Genomic DNA, 23,937 nt, shown 5'->3' with positions numbered 1-23,937 from the left:
GGCAGATTTGCAGGTTGCTCTCACCTCAGTATTCTACCAGAATCAACTGCCTTAAACACTAGGCCAAAGCTGGTTATTTTGGAGTTCTACAGGAAACCAGATTATTGGGGTTCAGTCAAATTTATTGTTACCTATAGATGATGATACTGTTCTTAAGGGATAATTACTGTGTTAGAATATGAAGCCATACCATAAGGATTGTGAGACTAATTCCTAACAATGAATCAGAATACAATAGAAAGTACTGGGAAGTGGTCAGTTGAACCCACAACTCCAGGGTGTGTTCCTGGTTATTTATCTGAGGCAGACAGGGAAATGTTGTTTGCCCTTGTAGGAAAAGTAGCCTGGGAGGGATGTTATGACTGGTGGCTGTTCTCCTCACTGGTAAGCACAAGATTGTATAGAGTTGATCACAGTTGGCAGTACAACTTTAGGGCAGGGATCAAGACAGTGCTAACCAGGATCTACAGCATTATTCTCAAATCTCTTCCAATGGCAAGAGATTCTGGAGACTTGGAGAGTCTAAGGAAAGAAGAAGAGAAGCCCTGTGTGGTTATTTAACCACAGGTCCTAGAGTCTGATATCACCAGCTATTTTCATTAACAGATACTTGAGTAGGGTTATTCAATAGAGTACATCTGTGGGCCCAGTGGCCCCATGAGCAGGGTAGACCCATGAGCAGTACACACGGATTAGTTAACAATTTTCTCTATGTCATATTCAGTACTGAATGGAGGCACTGGTAGCCTGAATATTTATCCAAAGAGACCAAAATCTGTGAAAAATCCACTAAAGAATTCACAGTATCCCAGGTAATAATCCTGCTGAAGGGATTAAGGTCAATACAATAATATGCACCAACCCCACCTCAAGTAGTTTTTGACCTACAGAGGAAGAGGCTACCTTTTTTTTTTTTCCTTTTCAGAAACAGCCATAACATCTGGCCTAGAACTTGAACTATCACCTTGGCAAAGACCCTAGAGCTGTTCCATCCCTTGATAGACTCTCTATTATGCCCATCCCAGCCCACCCCACCCCAGGGTTTGACCATTGGAGTGAATTCTTTGCTACCCTTCCCAAATTTAGAATGGACAACACTATTCCAACTGTCAGTTCATTTAAATACAGAAATGCACTGTCACTCTTATTGGATAAAGTAGCTTTAGTGGTTGGATTGGCCAATAATAGCCAGTCAGAGTCAGCAGTGACTCCAGGCTTGTCTCCCCACTTTTAGCAGAATGTATTCTGGACGTTCAGACTTCCAATGAGTGTTGGGTTAGAGGAAAGGAAAAAGCACGAATTGGAAAATGCTGTGTCCCAGCACTGCAACTGTCCCATGCACAGCTATTAAGAAATGGTTGTGAGCAAATGGAACTTTAATGATACTATTGTGTTTGGGCTTGCACAGCATTAGGCAAGAAGTTCAGTCAGGTTTTGACTGCTTTCAAAGTTTTTCCTCTTTTCTTTCAACAGTTTGAATATGATATGTTTAGGTGGGGGTTTTTTTATGTGTGTCCTACTTAAAATTTATTACGCTTCTTGAATGTTCAGATCATGTTTTTGATACAATTTGGCAAACGTTCATCCATTATAAATCTTCAAAAAATTTTTATGCCCTTTTCTTCCTTTCTTTTCTTTCCGGAGCTCTCCTTTTTAATATATTATTATGCTAATGGGGCCTCACAGGCCTCTGTCCGTCTAGTCATTTAATTATTCTTTTTCTTTTCTTTTTTTTCCCCTTCAGATTATATAACCTCTAATGGAATATCTTCAAACTGCTGACTCCTTCTGCTATTTTAAATATATTTAAACCCCATTAGTGAGTTTTATTTCACTTATACTTTTCAACTCCAGATTTTCCATTTAACTCCATTTTATAATTTTTATTTCTTTAGTGATATTTCCTAACTGATGATTTATTCCTGTCATGTTTTAATTTGACTCTTTAAAAATTACTTCCTTTAGTGCTTGAACTATTTATAAAAATGATGGTGGAAGTCCCTATCTGCCAAGTCCAACATCTGGGCCCACTCAGAGATGGTTTCTATGCTTGTTTTTTTCCCCTTAGTATGAGTAACAGGTTTTGTAATATTTTGTTGAAAATTGGACATTTTATATAACATATTACAGCAACTATGAATTCTGAAACTCACAGGATTTTCTGTTGTTGTTTTTTGTTTGTTTTGTTGCAAACTGAACTAATTCTGTAGAGTCAGTATCTCTTGTGGAGTCTAGCATCTAAAGTCATGGTAAACAGAATTTAGTCTCTGATATATTTTGTTATTTTCACTTTTATTCTGAGGCCGACTCAAAGGGATTTTCCCCCTCTGTTTTTATAGCTTGGTGATATAATTAACCAGGCATTATATTCAAATACCTGAAGCTATTCAGGCATCCACTCTTTCCTCATGGGTCTGTATGTGAGTTGAGGGACACAGTCATAATTCAAGCAATTTACAAATCTTCTCCAACTTTCACTTTCTATTGGGCCCTCCCATTTCACATAAAGAGAACCTCATAGTTAGCTAGGGATCTATGAATAGCTAGAGCCTTCTCCTTTCTGTACTGGGTATACCATAGAGCCTTTTATATCACTAGAGATATTCTGGAAGTTATCAAGTTCCAGTTTGTTTGTCTCATTTCCCTGATAATCTTGCTGAATTTCTAGTTCATCTACAGTTTAGTGTTTGCTCTATTGAGATTTTCAGTGGCAACTAGCTGTGGTACTGCACTTCTCTGTTTGCTGCTGAGATGACTACTCTTTCTGGCAAAACCTGGGGCTATAGCATTTCTCCATGTTAAGCTCAAATTCTTTTCAGCTCCCTCTAGCACAGATGCTCTGATTTTCATGGTTTTCCCTGCTCCAGTAAGAAGCACCTTGGTGCACCTGACAGCTAGCCGGGGTGAATGGGGAGGGGAATGGGGAAAGCCCCATGCTAACGTGCCGCAGAATCCTACTGTTATTACAAGTTTAGTGACGTTCTTATTTAAGTGTTTCTCAATTTGTTCTATACTTTAGATAAATATCCACAGTCTTGAGATAGTTTGTAATACATTACTTTATTGTTGCCTTTTGGAGAGAGGATTTGCTGAGTTCCTTTTTCCACCATTCTAGGAAATCTGTCTTTTGTTTATTTTTATAAGACCCTGGTAGGTGATCACCTAGATGCTCTGCTTGGTGCATCAGCTGTCAAGATTCAAATGATTTCATGGGGCGCCTGGGTGGCTCAGTGGGTTAAAGCCTCTGCCTTCGGCTCGGGTCATGGTCCCAGGGTCCTGGGACCGAGCCCCACGTCGGGCTCTCTGCTCAGCAGGGTGCCTGCTTCCTCCTCTCTCTCTCTGCCTGCCTCTCTGCCTACTTGTGATCTCTGTCTGTAAAATGAATGGATAAAATCTTTAAAAAAAAAAAGATTCAAATGATTTCAGAAAACATTAATGATGCTGAAATTGCATTTCCTGCGGGGAATTCATGGGAAAAAGAACATTAGCAGGTATAGGTCCCTGCTAATGACTCATTGCATTGTGGGCCATGGAAGCAATGGCTAAATGTCAAATTCCTGGAAAAAAAATGCAGATATTTTGCAGAACGTTTTGCTATTTGTTTTTGTAGCTGTTTGTTTGTTCAGGATTGTTCGTTTAGAGTATGTAATGGAAAAACAATTACTGGATGAATAGTAATAAATTTTTTTTGGCTTCTTGATAAATAATATTACATTGACTTGAAAGAAGAGTTTATACTTCTCATGAGCAAATTACGGTAATGTTTTTCTCCAATGGACACAAATCTGTTGCAACTGATACAAAGGGGAAGGGATATGACACATAGGATAGGCATAAATGTGTCCCTTTTTCATTTACATTTGATTTGTACTAAAATTGAAGGCTTTTCTGTATATTTTTTCACTAGTTATATTTTTTCCTTTCAACATTGTTCTGTTCATGTCTTTTGTAATTTTAATAGTATTTTTTATTAATTTGGCATTGTACAGATACATCCGCAACACATCTGTGCTTTATAAACTTTTCTACTGAGAATATTTAAGAGTTATTAATCTGACCTATAATACATTAATCATTTTATTATTAAAATATATTCTAGCGTGTAGAAAAAAATAAGAACATTTAAGTACCAAGTTTAAGTATTTTTACTTAAAATTAAGTATTTTTAAAAGATTTTATTTATTTATTTACTTATTTGACAAAGAGAGAGAGAGAAAGCAAAACCAGGGGGAGCAGAAAGGGTGAAGGAGAAGCAAGCTCCCTGAGTGAGCCTGACGTGGGGTTTGATCCCAGGACCTGGGATCGTGACTGGAGCTGAAGGCGGTCAGGTAACTGATGGAGCCACCCAGGTTCCCCCAAATTATTTTTACTTAAATTTTACTTAAATTAAAAGTGAATTAGTACACAGTAATCAGATTTCTCTCTTTGTGACTATGACAAAATAAGGAGAAGTGGGCAGATGAAGTATATGTTTCTTTATACGGTCATTAGATTTTGGAAAAAAATGAATTTATGAAAATGACTGTGATATGTCTTTCAAATATCTCAATTTTTTTCTGCTCCAACCACTAACCTAGCATTTTTACTCTAGTAAGAACTGTGGTATAGAATAATGCATGTTTAGAAATACTATTTTAAAAATAAATCAATACAATTTTTCATTGTAGCTAAATTTTTAATTGTACAAAAATATTTTCTGTTACTATTTTAATATTAACTGATTTCATTTTCTTGGCTTCCAATAAGGCTTGTACACATATGCCACTAACCTGTGACTCAGATTTTGTTTTGTTTTGTTTTCTGCTATTATTTATCTCTTTTTCGGTAAATAGATATAATTTGCTTCCATAGTAGATATACTATACATAATTTATATGCCTACTTTTCCCCCCAGTATGTTTAGCCATATAATTTATTAAGTTTTGCAATAATTTCTATAAATGTAATCGTTTTTCTTGAAGACTAACATGGACATCTGCTTCCCTCTAGAATCAGGAGGCCAAGTAAGTCTTTGGCTGTGCATTCATCACCCCTACTGACTTTAGAGGGAATATCTAAAACTCATCCAAGAACAGAATTGAGCTTGTAAAAAGTAAAACAAGGAAAGCTTAGATTTTTTATATGTGTGGATAGGTTTATTTTTATAATTTTTAGCCATTAAAAAGTATAAACACTGAAAAGGAACAGACTGCAAAAACATGCAAATGATTATTGTTTTAATTTATGATTAGTTCCTTTCTGTTTTAGTGACATTTCTGCTCAATGGTCTCCCTGAAATCAGATAGAACATCTATTTTATTACAATATCTAATCTGTTTTAAATTGAGTGGAAAGATGTTACAATAATTCATTTTGATGTTTTGCTTCCTTGATTTTCTGCTGTTTTGGAAACACAAGTCATTTTCTTAGGTTTATTGGCCTCCTTTTAAAATTTTTACTTTTTTTTGAAATTATGTAAAAACATCCCTCATATTTATAGAAACAGTTGAATAAGTCCATTAGTATAATTATTTGCGTTTTAGATATTTTCTTACTTTCTTCCTCTTTCCTTTTTCTCAGTCCCTCCCTCTTTCCTTGCTCTGAGTTTTTGAGTTACTTCTTCATAACCTAATACTTAACTTGCTATCACTCTCCATAGGCGTTATAATTTTTTGAATAATACATTTCTTAGCTAAAACAGCTTTACAAGTAGGAAAAGTAAATAAAAGACAATGTGTTGTTTTTGTGCCTGTGTCATTCACTTGCTCATATGTAGAATAGCAGTTCCCATGTCACAAACTAGATGCATTCCGGTCATCTGCTTCTAAGGCAGTTTTGTGAACCTCTAAACCTCATTTTTTCCCCTCATTTTCTACATTCCCAGGGCAAGTTATAAAACCAATATGTTTGGGGAACAAAATTGAGTGCAGCTATGCACAACTTTATACCTTTATTACATACCAGATTTCTGTATTGCTATATTCTCATTAGGGAAGAAAGGTCAGTTGCTTCTTGATAGGGTGAAGCTCTCAATTCAGACTTTCTTGCCTCCATGAATGGTGTCTCACTGAAATTTTTGATGGGTTCTCCCTGGATAGCTCTGCCCTTTGTATTTCTTTGCCTTGTAAATTTTTTGCAGGGCCTATATCACAAGGGGATACATCTTAATTCTGAAGAAGCTTAAACTCCCTGAAAAGATCCTGTCTAGGGTGGATATGGGGATGCAGAGTGTGTCTAATGAGAAAATACAGTTTGGAGAAGGAGGCAAGAGAAACTGGGATCCATGACTGGAAGAGACCACATGTCACTTTGTCTTACGTGCTGGGTAGTTGGCAAGACCTCAAATGGAGAGACAAACCAAGGAGGGTGACCCCTAGGTTAAGAGGCCACAAAGCAGGCAGGTCACACTGCTGCCAAAATACTAGATTATGACAATATATATTTTAGCCCCAAATGGAGACAACCGACCACCAGAAGGCCTGCCTGATTTTTAGCACTGCAGAATATCCTGAAACTTTATTTAGGATAATTCTACCAAAAAAGCCTCAGGGAGAATTAGATGAGGATGCTTCAAGTCCAATTTCAATAGTTTAAAGAAAAAATCCTTGTCATGGAAAGAGTAGAATTTTCTGACATTACTCCCTGTGCACATTACTAAAATGTTTTATTTCTGATATAGCTGAGTGTGTAGACCAATATTTATCCTTGCTACATATGCATGACTTAATTATGAGTGAAATGCTCATAAATGAGAGTCTGCTGAGGGGCTATATGAGTAAGTACGTTTACCATTGGCTACAGGACCTATTAAAATCCTTACATAGGAGGATAATATTTAAGGCACTGGTCAACAGAAGACTATTAGCTGAAGTCTGAGACTTTTACCTAGGCTTTAAAGCAGAGGTTGGCAGAGTATGGTTTTTAATCTCCTTAAAGTAAAAAGAAAGCCTGGGTGGCTCAGTGGGTTAAGGCCTCTGCCTTCAGCTCAGGTCATGATCCCAGGTCCTGGGATTGAGCCCCGCATCGGGCTCTCTGCTCAGCAGGGAGCCTCCTTCCTCCCTTCTCTCTCTCTGCCTGCCTCTCTGCCTACTTGTGATCTCTCTCTCTCTCTCTCTCTGTCAAATAAATAAAATCTTAAAAAAAAAAAGTAAAAAGAAAAAAAATTTAAAAAAGAACCATGGTGAAGAGAGAAAAGGGAGAAATAGGGGGGGAAGAAGAAGAAGTGAAGGGATAGAGACCAAATCACCAAATGTGGCACACGAAAGTTAAAATGTTTACCATGTGCCTCTTTATAGACAAAGTTTATAAGCTGTTGCTTCAAAATAGGAAGCACTTTCTCTCTTTTTCATAACAATTTAATATTTTTGTAGGAACATAAATGTGCATTTTATAGGAAGAATTGCTAATTATATTGCTGTAAAAAACAAAAACATCTGTGACAACCTCTCACGAGCATGAGAAACTGTAGAGCACAATGGAGCAGGGTAGGCAGAAGAGGTAGCCAACAATGACATCAAGAACCAATTTAAATTTTGTTAGCAAGCATTGAACCCCCAGATTTCACACACCTCCTGAGACTCATCAGGGCTCAACAAGGTATTTTGGGGTTTTTTGTTTTTTGTTTTTAAGATTTTGTTTACTTATTTGAGACAGAGAGACAGCAAGAGATCACATGCAGGGGGAGGGGCAAAGAGAGAAGGAGAAGCAAACTCCCTGCTGAGCAAGGAGCCAGATAATGAGCTCCATCCCAGAACCCTGGGATCATGACCTAAGCTGAAGGCTCACATTTGTTTCCCTTACCTCCAGAGTAAGGGACAAAAGGTCCTTAAACTACAAGGGTAGTCCCTAGTGGCTTTCAGAATTCTCTCTCTTTGTATTTTGCAAGTTGTAGCAGTGCTGGTGGGTTGCGGGGGGTGGGGGGGGGTGGGAAATGACATCGGCCCACTCTGTCATCCCTGGAGAAGGTAGCTCACACCTGCCACTGCTCAGGAAGCCTTCATAGAAAAAACAAAAATCTCCCCACATGTGTCCTAGGTTTCCATCAGATCCTTGCCCTTTTCCTGTCTTTGCCTGGGCCTTTCTGGACTTTCCTGCATTTTATCTCTGATGCACAGCTGGGATTCAAAACTCTGAATCTTTAAAGGACATGGCATAGTGCAGACTTGCTCCCTTCCTCCTTTGGAGAGCCTCAAAATGCTGTGTCTGCTGCTATTTCATCCCTTAAAAGCAGTTGCATGGCCAAAGTTGTGCTTCAACTTTATGGTGAAGCACAGCGAAAGCAGTGACCAGGTTATCTGTCCTCTGCATGTGCCTCTGTCCCCTAACAATGAATGGCTGTTCAATGGTGCCCATAGTGTCTTTTGTCCTTGGAAAAGCAATATCACCTCTTACAAATGGACACAAGGAAGAACCATTCTTTCCCAGTGCAACCCAGGAGATCGCCATACCACTCTGTTCCAGGACCTCTGCTCTCCTTTTCCCCGGGAGCATTGCCATGCGCACCTGGCTCAACTCCAGTGGGTGTGGACCTCTAAAACTTCAGAATTTGAGTTCCTCTGCTTATAGAAACTTGTGATAGTCATTTCCTCTCAATTCCCCGGTCAATGGTTTTGAGGAAGTATTTTTCTTGCATAAAACTGATGCGCTATTTTCTCCCCTCCTCTCTCTTTCTCTCTCCTTTCTCCATGGAAAGGGCCCCCTCCCCCCTGCTGTACCACAGTTTTTTTCTCCTCCCAGTTCACATCTCTATACCTCATACCCGCCAAGTTCTCTCCCTCTAATTGTCCAAATTCTTCTTTTAATCCTCAGATTTATTTCCTTTGTATTCAAAATGATCTGATGTCTACCTAGCTGTGTTCAAAGGATATGGCGAGCCTAGGGTGTCCCTACTACTACTCAGCCCTCTTAACTCCATCTACATGTATTTTTGAAAAACAGAAAATGAAATACAGTGAATGAGAATGACTTATTAAGGGCCACTTGGAACATCAGAACTTGGAAAAATTAATATTTGATTCATATTTATGCCCAGAAAAAAAAGCCAGCTTTTAATTAGGATTTAGCAGGTATTTTGGCTTTACTAATATATATTCAGTCAATAAGTGAGTTGGATTGCCATTTTTTTCTGTAAACTTCTCAATTAAAAACAAAATCAAGTATAGCTAATGATAGTAAACATGTCTGTTGTCTCTAGGTTGAAACTATAAATCCAATTTACTTGATAAAAAAGAAAATATAGGTTTAAGATATCAGTGTGATATCAGAGTTCTTAACAGATTTAAAGACTTGAAGAACATCAAATCACATTCAATTGTTTTTTCCTTAAATTTGAGGGTGAAGATCATATATTTTATATTTTTGTAATTCCCTTAATACTGTGCTTAAACCAACATAAGAGGAGCTGCTGACTTCACCACAATATTTCCTCAGGGTTTCCAACATCTTTTATCTGTATAATCCTCACAATTATTCTACTAGAATTATTCCATTTGATTCTTACAAAACCCTTGTAAGGTAGTAAGGACATACGTCTATTATTTTCACTTTGCAGACAATTTAAGGCTACACAATATTGAAACTTTATATACTTAACACACATATATATAATATATACATTTATATATAACATACATTATATTCAACTATAATTAAATTTGCTAGCGAAGATGCTTTTCAGTGTACCTTACTTCTACAAGAAGGTTGACACTGCTTACTGTACAACATCTTTAATCCCATAAAGGAGAACAAGATCGGCGTTGGTGGTATAGTGGTGAGCATAGCTGCCTTCCATAAAGGAGAACAAGAATAGGCATTGAGACAGAAGACATTCTAATAATTTACACCAGTTGTGCCCACCATATTACAATACTGTGAGAATAAACAAGATTACTCATTCTTGATTAAATAAATTTCCTCACAACTTCAACAAAACAAGGCATAATATCATCAATTAAATGAAAAAAGGATATGAGAGATTAGAAGGAAGGTGAATTTTCTTGATTCAGAATGACTTCAAAAAGCTTCATAAAATAAGGTTTGTATTTCAGATATTTTGAAATTGAGAAATGAACACAACAAAGAGGAAGTTTTGGAATTAAATTCATGTTGGCCAAGCCAAAAGATAAAAATTCAACCAAAACAAAGGCACATCTCAATAAAACAAGTGTCAATATTTTAACATTAAAACATACAAAGCCTCAACTGATTTATTAAAAGGACAAAAATGAAAAAGAAAACTGGGTTTTCATGTTCTCTATTATCGAAAATGAACATGAACTACTAAAATACTTAGGAGAGGGTGCTTGGGTGGCTCAGTTGGTTAAGCATCTGCCTTCAGCTCAGGTCATGATCTCAGGTTCCTGAGGTCAAGCCCAGTGTTGGGTTCCCTGCTCAGTGGGGAGTCTGCTTCTTCTCCCTCTCTACCCCTTTCCCTGACTGCTCTCTGTCTCTCTCAAATAAATAAAATATTTTAAAAATAATAAAATAAATTAAAATAAAACAGGGGAAGCCATATGTGTCACAAAATCCACCAGAACAGTATGGCTAATAGAACAAGGCTTTTCAAATAATTGCTTTTTTCCTGTCCCTCATAGTGAAGAAAAAAGAATCAGAAAGCCCTTGGGAACCTTGTACAAAAACAAATACATTTTCTTTCCTTAAGTTTGCGGACTGTATTTGATTGTTTTACCATTTCACCTCTAATATGGTATCCTCTAGCCACATGTAGCTATTGAGTACTTAAAATACGGTTAGTATGTTTAAGAAATGAAACTGTTAATATTTTAAATTTTTTAATTATTTAAAAATTAAAAAGCCACCTGTAGCTAGTGGTTAACATGTGAGCAGCACAATAAATTTTCTATTCTTCCAGTAGGTGGCTAAAAAATGGCAAGAATCTTTAAAACATTCTTCCATTAGTAAGCAGTTCTTCTAAATGCCAATTCAAGTTTGAGTCCCACCTTTCCCAAATTAGAAATAGTATAACTAATATTGTTCTAGTGTAAGTTTTGACTTACTTTCTTCTTTTGGAGGAGAGTAAAAAGACAAGGGGCAGATGGAAGTAAATCAGCCAAGGACAATGGGAAGACTGTTGTGATGGAGCAACATTTGGAGAAGATCCTCCTGTTCCCTCCTCCTCCTCTCCTCCCCTGTGCACCTGTATCTGCTCTCTTTCTTTCACCAGAGTATGTCATGCACATTGGTGAGGAAGTAAGCCACTAATATTTTGCTGCCATTTTCACCTCCTGTATGGCCGTGGACAGTTCACTGAAACTTTCTTCTTTTTAGTTTCCTTAATTTCAAAATAAAGCGATACCATTAGATCACTAAAGATATTTAGATAATTAATAGTGAAGTCTATTATATGTGAATATCTGCAGGCATTCAAAAGCACAATAAAACAATTGTGGAAAACAATTGTTATTGTAAACAAACATATAAATGGAAAAAATTTGCAGACCAAAAATTTTCTTTAAAAACATTCTGTCAATAGGCATGAAGTTAACTACCTAGAGCTAGAGAAAACGAGGTGAGGGTTAGGAACAGAAAAGAAGGGGCAGAGAGAAAGAGGAAGAGAGAGGAAGGTAAAGAAAGAGAAAGAAGGAGGAAGAGAGGAGCCCAAATATATTTGTCTTTCATACCAAGATTCCAGTGATACACAAGTCATCTCATGTAATGTAACTAAATAATGTGCTATTTACTGTTTTAAACCCTAGAATCACTGTGCTCCTTTTTTGGATATTTTCAAAAATTTATCAACTCAATGATTACCTTTATCATTTCAAGTCAGGTCAGTTTTAGTGATGATATTTTAAAGCAAGTCTAGTTTCAACAGTTTTCACAATAATGAACAGCATTCTACGTTCCTTAATAAAGAAAGTGCAAAACACAATACCACTAAATCAGGCAAATTAAGTGAATTTTAATTTGTCAGATATGGTTAATTTTTTAGACTGTAGCAATTATTTATGAGGGCTGTTCTAGCTAGGACTGTGAAACTTTAAATTCACTTATACTGAATAAATTATCTTGAGCAATCAGTAGGAAGCAATCAATAAGGTGTAGATGGAAATTGTCTATTTTTACTAAGTGTTGGGAAAGGCCAAGGGACGTGACATTTGTCCAGCCTGCTAAATGGGGACTCTAATAAGGGAAAACAAACAGACAGAAAAACTACACACACTATTGAGTTATCATCTTGCTGAGAATACAAAAAAAAAGGAGAATTTGGGAGTACCTAATGTATCCTTAAAGTTAACATTTTCTGCAATGACACATGATAACAAATGAAGACAAGTCCTTAAGAATCATCCTTTAAGGCAAATTTTTTTTTTTGGTCTTCTTTCTAAAATAATTTCAATTTTATTTTTCTGTTAGGGACTCACCAAATTACACTTCTGTGAGTAATTAGCACACAGTGGGCCAAGAAAAAATATTCCAAAAAATGTAAAAGAGTATATTTTTTAAAAGGTAGATAGAAATTTAACTCTGTACTTAATTAAAGTGAAAATATTAAAATTAGATTATGAAGCTGATCTGACACCAAAGGCAACTGACCTCTTCCTGAGCATTTAAGAATCACAAGGTAGGTATTTTTTTGTTTTTTAAGATTTATTTATTTATTAATTTGAGAGAGAGAGAGAAAACATGGGATTAAGGGACAGAGGGAAAAGGAGAGTCTTAAGCAGTCTCCATGCTGAGCTCAGAGCCCAACACCGGATTCAATCTCGGGATCCTGAGACCAGGGCCCTGAGAGAAGACAAGCTGAGCCAAAGCCAGGAGCTGACAGTTTTAACCGACTGTGCCACCCAGGTGCCCCACAAGGTAGGGACTTCTTAGCCTGCTATATTGAACAATAGCTGACAGAACCCTGAAAACATTCATATTTCCACATAGTCATTCCATCATGATAAAAGGTACACAAAATCTTTTACCCCAAAAATATAATCAGAAGAGTTGATTCATTAGTGTTAGAAATGGCTTGTAATTTTTAAGTCCAGTTTTTAGAACTTTTCTATATAATGTGTAGAATCATTACTGCCATTAAAGTGAGAAGAAACCATCAATATTTGTTTTTTCTTTGGGTGATGACATATTGTCAGTTCATCCAAGAAGATGCAAGTCTCCTTAAAATGGCAATGCCAGGCCTAACCCTTAAGTGATTTTATAATGATGAAAATCATGGTATCAACTAGAATAGGACCTGAAACTTTGTTCTTCAAAAGCATCTTGGTGCTCTTGGTGACTTTATTTTCACATATATTTTAATTCATTCAAGTTAAAAAAAATGTTTGAAAATACTATTGCATTTTTTAATTTATAAATATAGCATATTATGTTGACTATGTGGATCTTAATTTACTCAGTTTCATATGCTTATCTACATAGGTTTATGTATAATTTATTATTTTCTATATGTATTAAATACTCAAATATTACTTCAAATGTTATCTTTTTTAAATGTAGTTTTCTGTGGCTAAGAGATTGACCTTTTTATACTAATTTGTAACCAGCAATTAAAATAAACACCCTTGGGGACGCCTAGGTGGCTCAGTTGGTTAAGCGGCTGCCTTCAGCTCAGGTCATGATCCCAGCGTTCTGGGATCAAGTCCCATGTCGGACTCCTTGTTCCTCAGGGAGCCTGCTTCTCCCTCTACCACTCTGTCTGCCTGTGCTCACGCTCTCTCTCTCTCTGACAAATAAATAAATAAAATCTTTTAAAAATAAATAAATAAATAAAATAAACACCCTTGATACAGATACTTTCCCTGTTAATATTTTTGGATTTTAAAAATGTAAATACAATACATAATATGCAAAGATGCAAATTACATTTATTTTTTACAACTATTTTACCACTTATTTCTGTTTTCCTTCATTATTGCACTGGGTAGCATACCTAATACAATTCTGCATGTAAGTGATGATAGCACACATTTTTGCCTTTTGCTTAGTCTCAAAAGAAAGACTTTAATTATATACCATCAGTTATATTAATAATATGGCCTTTAAAAAAAATCCTCTTTTTTTAAAAGATTTTTAAAAAGATTTTATTTATTTATTTGACAGATAGAGATCACAAATAGGCAGAGAAGCAGGCAGAGGGAGAGGGGGAAGCAGGCTCCCAGCCAAGCAGAGACCCCGATGTGGGGCTTGATCCCAGGACCCTGAGATCATGACCTGAGCCAAAGGCAGAGGCTTTAACCCACTGAGCCACCCAGGCGCCCCCAAAATCCTCTTTTTAAATCAAAATTTCTATATAGTCCTACTTTAATAAAAGGCTTTGCATGTAGAAAATTGGTTTTAATAAAATGTGTTTTGTACCTACTAAAATGTTATATATTATTTTCTTCTTTATTTATTTAATGTAGATAATGAAGATAATTTATTTAATGTAGATAATTATATTTATTAATTTTGATGTTAAACCAATTATGCCTTCCTAGAATATATATCTCATTAGGTCGTGAAGTAGTATTAGTCTCATTTCACATAAATAAATATTGAAAATAAAAGATATGAAATGACTAATGAGTAAGTGGCTAAAGAATGGCACAAAAAACACATTTGTTTTTTAATTCTATAGCTCCTTTTATTATTAGCTATTACAGTGCAATGATCAAGATCTTTAAATCAGAATTGCATGAAAATACCAGATCTATATTTCATAACTGTATAATTTGAGTATGTTGTTTAATCAGTATCAGCCTAAATTTTCTCTTTAAAATGAAACTTTGCGCTGATATTAAAGATGACTACTTGAAAAGAACAAAATACAACAATGCATAAGAACAACAGTTTTAAAATGTCTTTGTTATTATAAATTTTGATTATTTTCACTTTAAATTTATTTGGTTTTTAATAACCTGGGAATTATTTACTAAAAAACAAATGAAATTTATTTCTTACAAGTGTAAATACTTTTCCTGTGATTTTAGAATTATGCCATTCTCCTGTTCTCCTGTATTATGCACAGATTTTTCTTGTGTTATGTTCTTGTTCTCCCGATACAGAGAATATATACTGTTCTATAAGGCACCTTGTCCAAAAGGCATTTCACACCTCTTACAAGGAGCCTATAATATTTACATTATGAATTATATGTCAAACACTTAGAAAACCAGATATTCTCGGGTGAGATGGAAAGACAGAAATACAGAAATACCATGTAATAGTCAAAAGAGTTAAACAAAATGAAATGGAGGCTGAGGAGTAAGTTAGATTCGCTGATTGGAATATTTCTACAGTTGAATACCACCCAAACTAACGTATACTCACAATATAAGTCTTATTAAAATTCAAGATGCACATTTCATAGAAAATAACAAGCTGATTACAAAATTCATATAAAATTTTAGGGCACCCATGATAACCAAACAATATTGAACAAAACAAGCAAAATCGGATAAACTATAGTTCCCTGGTTCAAAACCGACTATACAATATAGTAATCAGGGCAGCGGTACAAGCATAAGAATAGACATACAGATCAGAGGAATGGAGTTGGAAGTCAAGAAATAAATACATTAATGGTTAAATGATTTTTGACAGTGATGTCAAGATAATTCAATGGAGGAAAAAAACAGTCTTTTGGACAGACAATACTGAGACAACTGAATAATCTCACACACTAGAATGAAGTCAGATCCCACCTCCCACCATAAACAAAAACTAACTCAAAATAAACCAGGGATGTAACTTTAGAGTTAAAACTACAAAACTCTTAGAAGAAAATATTGGAGTAATTCATTATCAGCTTAGATTACACAATGGTTTCTTAGAAAGGACAACAAAAGCACAGTGACGAAAGAATAAATTGATCTTTATCAAAAGTTAAAAAAAAATTGTGCTTCAAAGGATTTCAACAATAAAGTGAAAAAAATTCTATAGAATGGAAGAATGCATTTGTCAGTCATATATCTCATATCTGATGAGATATATACATATATAGCATATGTATATGTATAAGATATATGTATACATGTGTATATATGTATATGTATGTGTATATATGAGATATATACATATATGTGATATATCTGATGAGATCTATACAGAATATATAAAGAACACTTATAACTTAATGATAAAAATATAAACAACCCAATTTAAAAATAGGCAAAGGAAAAAAATGGGCAAAGGATTTAAATCTCTAAAATGGATATACAAATAGCCAGTAAGCACAAGTGATACTGAGCACAATATTCATTAAGAAATCGCAAATCTAAAAATATGTGGTAGATCTCATATTAAGTGTTTTCATCCTCCCCCCCAACCCCAAAGCAAATGGTGGTAATTGTTTCACAGCTCTGTGAGTATAAAAAAGCCAACTGCAGTATTTAAAATCATAGCTTTTATGGTATGTAAGTTATATATCTATAAAACATTTTTCTTAAAGCAAATGCAGTGAGGGTAGGAAAATGTGAGCCTTTCAATTACACAGATTTATTTCACATCTCAGATTCCACCTCTTGTAAACAACTATAACAAGCTAATAATTACTAAATTACAGATTTCTAGGTATCTGCTCCTAAAGTCTGATTCAATAGGGTTTAGGTAAGGACCACAATTTTGTATTTAAACACATGCCTTAGGTAATTCTTAAAGTTACAGACAGCTTAGAGAAATAGTAGCCTAGAGTCTTGCTAAATGTCTGCTCAATAAATAATAGTTTTTGTCTATGTTCTCCTATGCCAGTAAGCCTTTGAGAGAGTGTGTGTTTGTATGTGTTTGTGATGTTTATGACTATATACACATTCATTTATATCAGAGTTTTCATTTTAAAATTTCTAAATATATATATATTATAAATATATATATAAATATATATATTTATATATATATATTATAATATATATATTATTTATATATGAAGAATATATTATAACATATATATATATTCCCTAGTTGCTTAAGAAATTTCAAAGTTTAAAATGGATATATACAATTCTAGCTCATTTCTTTTAGGTTCCAGGAAATGAAATCTGATGCAAACAGACATTAGAATGTAACCATGGCTTGCCACTGACACATCTTACCTTTGAAAGAAAGAAAACAACTCTGTAATAGGTTTTAAGCACAGTGATCTCAAGCTATTCCTTGATAGAAATTTGTCTTCTTTCCCAAAATACTATGTAATTTAGTAAGGTTGGCAGTCTTTGTACAATAGATGCCAAGTAATTGAATAGCAGGGGTGTTATAGATTCGATATGGAGTGCGTCTGGGTAGAGATGTGTGAACAAACCTGGAGAAGAGCCATATGCAATTTCCCTAAGTGGAGTCAGGATTATCAGCATCACACACTCTCATTAGCACCAAATTTTTATGAAATTTATTTATATGTTATAAAAAATGTAGAGTCAAATATAAATAGACTGGAATAAACATCTGTGATTACTGAAATCAACACATTTCCTCTATTAAATGTGCTTTCCCTAAGGAATATCTTCCTACAGAGCAAGAAAATTATTACAAACTCCCATTAGGTTTGCATATGAAGAAACAGTCTCTGTCTTTCCTGAAAGATGCTTGAATGTCTATCAAAAATAGTATTTGGTTCAAAAATAAATAAATAAAAGTAGTGTTTCCAAGTTAGTAGATTTTTGGCAAAGTTACAGAGAGAAATATGTGCAGTGTTCTTTTGAAATTCATTATCATATTATATCTACTTTTAATTAACTTTATTAATTAATATAACAGAAGAGCCTGGACACATATATCAGCCATTCTTTAACATTTAGCATTCATCTGCTCTACCACTTGCTTTTTTAGACATTTAGTTTACTGCCATACTTCACTTTGCTTTTGCTCCCATCTTCCAAAAAACACTCATAGTTTCATAAGGGTTGCATAAAAACATTGAACGTAGAGCCCCTTGGAAATCTGTATTTTACAAAGAGTGCAGAATGAAGATGAGTGAATTGCATGAAAAACTGCATGGTTTTTCTTTCTTTCTTTTTTCCTTCTGAAAGTCTTCTGATAATGCCAGTATTTTCACCAGATTTCAATTATTCACATCATTTTCCCCCCTGAATTGGTAGAAAAGTGTCTATAATGCTGAAATGCAGAATACAGGAGGTGTCTTATAATGTGACTGAAAAATATTAAATCAAGTTTTATATTACTTGTGCATTATATGTGGATAGAGGCAAAAGAAGTCACACTGAGTTTAGAGCCACAGTCAATAAATTATTTTTTATGAGATACTGGTTTAAAGCTTAATACAGTCATTTAGGTAGAAATTTGTCATCCTACACAGCCCTTTTAAATGAAGCATTATGTTCGGGAATGAAGAATATTAGATTCCTTAGGATAGAAAGGAAAACTAAGAAGTAGGTATTTGAACCAAATTTCTTGACAATGGGTAAAAATGAATTGCCCAACATTCCACAGCAAATTAGCAACAGAAAAATTCAGTTCATTGTTACTGCTTTAATATCAGACCTGCTTACCAATTAAGCATATCTCTTAGGAGTCTAAATCAACACATAACTACAGCATTTCATGTTTCTTTCCCCTCTCCGGTCAAAGGACACAATTACCAGTCTCTAAAATGTTTAATGGATGACCAATAAAGAAAAAATATGTAAAAGATATTTTAATAATGCTGACATCAGTAGACTTACTTTTTAAAATTTTACTGCTATACTACAATTTATTTATCCATCCTCCTATTGATACATTTTTATTTAGGTTGTTTCCAGTGTTTTGCTAAGAAACAATATGGTAAGTGGTGTTTTCTACATGTTACCTGGTTCACATGTGTAAGATTTTATTCAGTTTATATACCTAAAAATGGAAATCCTGGGTGTGCAGTATGTGTATCTTTAATTTTATTTGATACTTTCAAAGATTGATGTAGCAATTTACCATCTCACAATATTGTATTTTTTAAAAAGATTTCCATATTTATTTTGGGGAGGAGGGAGAGAGGGAGAGGGAGAGAGAAACTCAAGCAGATGTCGCACTCAGTACAATTCAGGGCTCCATCCCATGAGCTGGAAATCACAATCTGAGCTGAAAACAAGAGTCAGATGTTCAAAACTGCTCCACCCAGGTGCCCCAATATTGCAGTTTTTTAAAAGAAAAGTATAGTTCATGAGCATGGAATTATTCAATAATTTTTCACATGTCTATTGACCATTTGTATTTCCTACTCTCTAAACTCTGTGTTAGTATATTCAATCTATCTGTTGGATTATTAGTTTTTTCATTTGTGATTCTTTTTTTTTTAAGTAAATACTTTTTTTAAACCTTATTTTATTTTTTCAGTGTTCCAAGATTCATTGTTTACGCACCACACCCAGTGCTCCATGCAATATGTGCCCTCCTTAATACCCACCACCAGGCTCACCCATCCCACCTCCTCTTCCAAAACCTTCAGTTTCTCAAAGTTCAGTCTCTCATGGTTTACCTCCCCCTCTGATTTCCCCCAATTCACTTTTTTTTATTCAAGATCATTTAACCATTATGTGTTTTTGTGAATATTTTCTAAAATTCTGTGGATTTGTCTTTCAACCTTTTAAATAGTAATTTATGGTAATAAATTGTTATCTTAGTATAATCAAATGTATCAGTGTGTTTTTATTTGATCTGATGTCACTGAAAATATTATTAACTTCTACTTTTAAAAGTTTAAAAATTTTTATTTCTTCCTAAAATTAGTCATTGTGTATGCTCTAAGATAGTGATCCAATTTCTATTTTCTGCATATGAATAACCAGTTACCCTAACAGTATTTAAAATAAATCTCTTCCCCCCTCATTTGTAATATTGACTCTAAGGTATATCAAGTTCCCAAACATGCATGGATCTGATTTTAGATTTTTCATTCTAATTGCTATTTTTCTGCACATATGTCAACATAGTCAACATAATGTCTTAATCACTCTGCCTTAAAACACATTTTGATATCTGGTAAAGCAAGTTTTCCCATCTTGTATTCTTTCTTTAAAATTGTTAATTTTTTTCTTTATTCTGTAAATTTTTTAAACTGCTTTTTAAAGGTTCTTGAAAAAAATCTATTGAGAATTTGATTGTAATAAGATTATTTTTAGATCAATTTACAAAAATTAAGAGTTTTATAAGTTTGAGCCTTCCTATCCCTGCTGTTTCTCTTTATTAGACCTCCTTTATATCTGTTAGTAACATTTTATAATTAATTACATTTATTTCCTAACATTAGAACATTTAATAGAAACAAAGATAGATCTCTATCAATGTATACATTGTTATTATGCAATATCATTGTTATATATTATATGCAATTATTATATATCACATCTATTACTGCTATGATTAGGTTCATAGTCATTTATTAAATATATAGTCATTTATTAAATAATCTGATTCATTCTGTCTTTTAGATGTTCTAGGTAGCTATCTCTTACTATAGAGTGCTTTTGATTTTTGTATATTATGCTTATATCATTCTGATTGCAGTAGTTTAAAAAATTGTGTTAATATTAATTAATTTCATTTCTTCTTTTCTACGATTCTGACAGAGACAGCTACTTTCTCTTGCTACTTCAACAATTTAATTGTGATCTTTTACCTTATGACATAATAGTGATCCCTTACCTTATGCATTTCTGTATGGGACTTTTTTTTTTTAAGATTTTATTTACTTGAGAGAGAGAATGAGAGAGAGCATGAGAAGGGAGAAGATCAGAGGAAGAAGCAGACTCCCCATGGAGCTGGAAGTCTGATGCAGTACTCAATCCCAGGACTCCAAAACATTACCTGAACCAAAGGCAGTTGCTTAAACAACTGAGCCACCCAGGCGCCCTCTGTATGGGACTTCTCTTAAATAGATCCAGGCCAACATGGAACATAATGACAGTATAATTTACTTTCCAATTCCTACAGATTTTACTTTCAAATAGTGAGAATAATCATCACTATCATCACTCTTTGCTATAGACATTGTAGCTAATGCATATAAATTTTCATCACTATTTAGTTTATATATATTTTGATTATCAGGTGAAGAAAATTCCCTTCTATTTCCAGTTTCCATAGTTTTTCTTCTCTTCCTTTTCCCACTTTTTTTGTTTGTTTGCAAATGACTGTGGTTTGTTGAATGGATGATCGATTTTTGCATTTATTTGCATGATATTTCTTCACTCATTCATTTTCTTAGTATATTTAGTATATATTGTATAACAACTTGTTTCTGCTCTCATTCTCCTATGTCAACATCATAATGTCTTAGTCACTCTGCCTTAAAATGTATGTTAATATGGTAAAGTAACTTTTTCCATCTTATTTTCCTTCTTTGAAATTGTCAAAGTTATTCTTTATCTTGTAAACGTCCAACTCCCTTAATCTTTGAGTTGAAAAGCGTTATCTGGCTTTCTCTCTCTTTTTTTTTAATGCATCTAAAGTAATGTATTTACCTGTGAAGATGAAATTAGTACAATTCTATAAGACTTGATACGTGGTACTTCTTCGTATTTCTAAAATCTGTAATGATTCTTGTGATGAACTTTTGAACAAATGAATAACTTGGAACTTCATTTTCAAGCTTTCAAAAAATTTTATTTTTATTGTTTCATTGCATTTTATTAGCTTTTAAGTGTTATCTTTGAATCTGTATTGAATTTCTTATTAATATAAATTTTGTTTTATGTAAAATACTTGATTTATTTTGATTTATTTATTTATTGTGATTGATTTTTTTTAATTGCCCATGTATTAATGAAAATAAGTGTATATTTATCTCTAGGAATATAAGTTTTGGTATGCATCTATTAGATAATGTTTCTTAATTATATTGTTCAGATTTTTATTTACAAATTGTCTACTTGACATACTGACTTTGAGTTATATTTGGTTATCTATTAAAGTTGTAACTTATTTTCTCTTAAGTGTCTCATAAGTAAATGTAGATATATAATTTTAGACTTGGTAATTTCATGAATGATTGTGATTTTTAAACAACATAAGTAGAAAAACACTCTACTATTATTTGCAGTCTGTTATTATCCCAATATTTTTATTCATAAACTATATTTTATATGAAATTATAACAGATACTACAGTTTTATTTTTGGTGCACATTATTATACTACATAGTATAGAAATGATGATACTATGCCCATGAACATTACTGTACATGTCTCCTGATGGACAAACACTTGACAATAGTATTATTTTCTTTACTAGTCAATATTTATTTACATTTAAAAATACATAATTATGGATTTTTAGGGGATTGATGCATTACCTTGCTTTCATCTAGATACATGTTTTTTCTGTCTATAAACCTTCCTCTAGAACTTTTTAGGTTGAGTCCTCTGGTAACAAGTGTTCTCATTTATGTTTGCCTAAAACATCTTTATTTTATTTTCATGTTTGAAGGATACTTTCACTGGGTACTGAAAAGTAGTTTGGGGTTCTTATTTTCTTTAAGCATTTTAATTATATTGTTCTATTGTCTACAGACTTTCATCATTTGTTTTGGTAATTCTTCCATCAGTATTATGACTGTTAATTAGAAGATGATGTGTTGGTTTTGTTTTTAATCTGGTTACTGTTAAAGTTTTCTCTGTCTACAATTTTCTCAGTTTATCTATGATGTGCTTATATGGGGTTTTCTTTGATTGTTTTGTGTACATGCTTGAAATTTATGGAGATTTTTAATATTTTACTCAACGTCCTTTCTGAGTAAAAAGGTTCTAAGATACCTCTTCAAATACTACTTCTGCCTCTCTTTCTTCCACTTCTCTCTCTCTTTTCTCTCTCTTTCCCCTCTTTCTCTCTCCCCTTTAAATTGGTACTCCAATTGTGTATATGTGTGTTACTGGTTTCATTCCACACCATATGTGTTACTTACATTTCTCTTATGTTCTCATATCTTTTCCATCTTTTTTTCTGTATCTCAATAATTATTTTATACTCTTGTATCTTCCAGATCACTAATTCTCTTTTCTGTATTGCCTGTTAGTTTACTTGACAGTTGTTGTAATTTTTTAAAGTTTCTATTTAAATATTTTAACACGTTTTTTGATGAGACACTCAAGACTTGTATTACATTTACTGTATTTTATCATAATATCATAATATGTTCTTGAATACTGATATCATAGTTCATTTGAAATTGGTGACTGATGCTCTAACATATAAAATGTTTTTGGATCCATTTCTATTATCTTTTTTTCTCTTGATTTTTTGTTATTTTAGCCTGGCTCCTGGCTTGCCTAATAATTTCTTATTTAAAGCCAGATACTGTTTATGTATAAATATATATACATATGCATTGAATGATGCTATATTACTGTACAGTGGATTTAATCTTCCTTTGTCAGGAAGATAATAGTGAGCAAATCTCCTGTTCCAGTCAAACGTGGTACCTTTTAAGCTTTTCCCTACTCCTAGGAATAGTCTTCCATAACGTGAGACTTCCATGCTCTAGAGTAAAGCCTTCTATGTAACAGAAAGATTCCATCCTTATACTATTCTGGGCTATAACTTTAACAGAACATTAGTCTAATCTTTCTTAGCCCTATCTTCACAAAGAAGTTACACACCACTTCTGCTGTGGCTCATAAAGTAAGGCTGTCTCTGACCTCTCTTCTCCAGGATAGTTCTTTAAGTCACATTTCCCCACACATGGGAATTGATGGCTGCTCACAACCCAACCCAATTGGCTGCTCACAACCAATTGATGTTGATGCTCATCAACATCCTTGGTTTTACTCATGACTTCTGCTGTTTCTGGAACATAAGAATGATTACCTGCTGATCCTAGCAATATTGTTCTGATTTTTCTCTATGTGTTCTACCTGTCATTGCTGCATGTTTTAGGTGAATTTGTAATCAATGATTTTTCCTACGCTTGTTTTTTTATTCTCTCCCTGTTCTTGTCTTGTAAATTTTGGGGAATTCAGGTATATTTTCTATGAAGCTTACATGAAGTTATGTTCATTATATATATTACATTATTAAACAATATATGTT

The sequence above is a fragment of the Lutra lutra genome, chromosome 11 (assembly GCF_902655055.1).
Source record: "Lutra lutra chromosome 11, mLutLut1.2, whole genome shotgun sequence".
In the NCBI taxonomy this organism is placed as follows: domain Eukaryota; kingdom Metazoa; phylum Chordata; class Mammalia; order Carnivora; family Mustelidae; genus Lutra; species Lutra lutra.
This window is presented reverse-complemented; position numbering follows the sequence as displayed.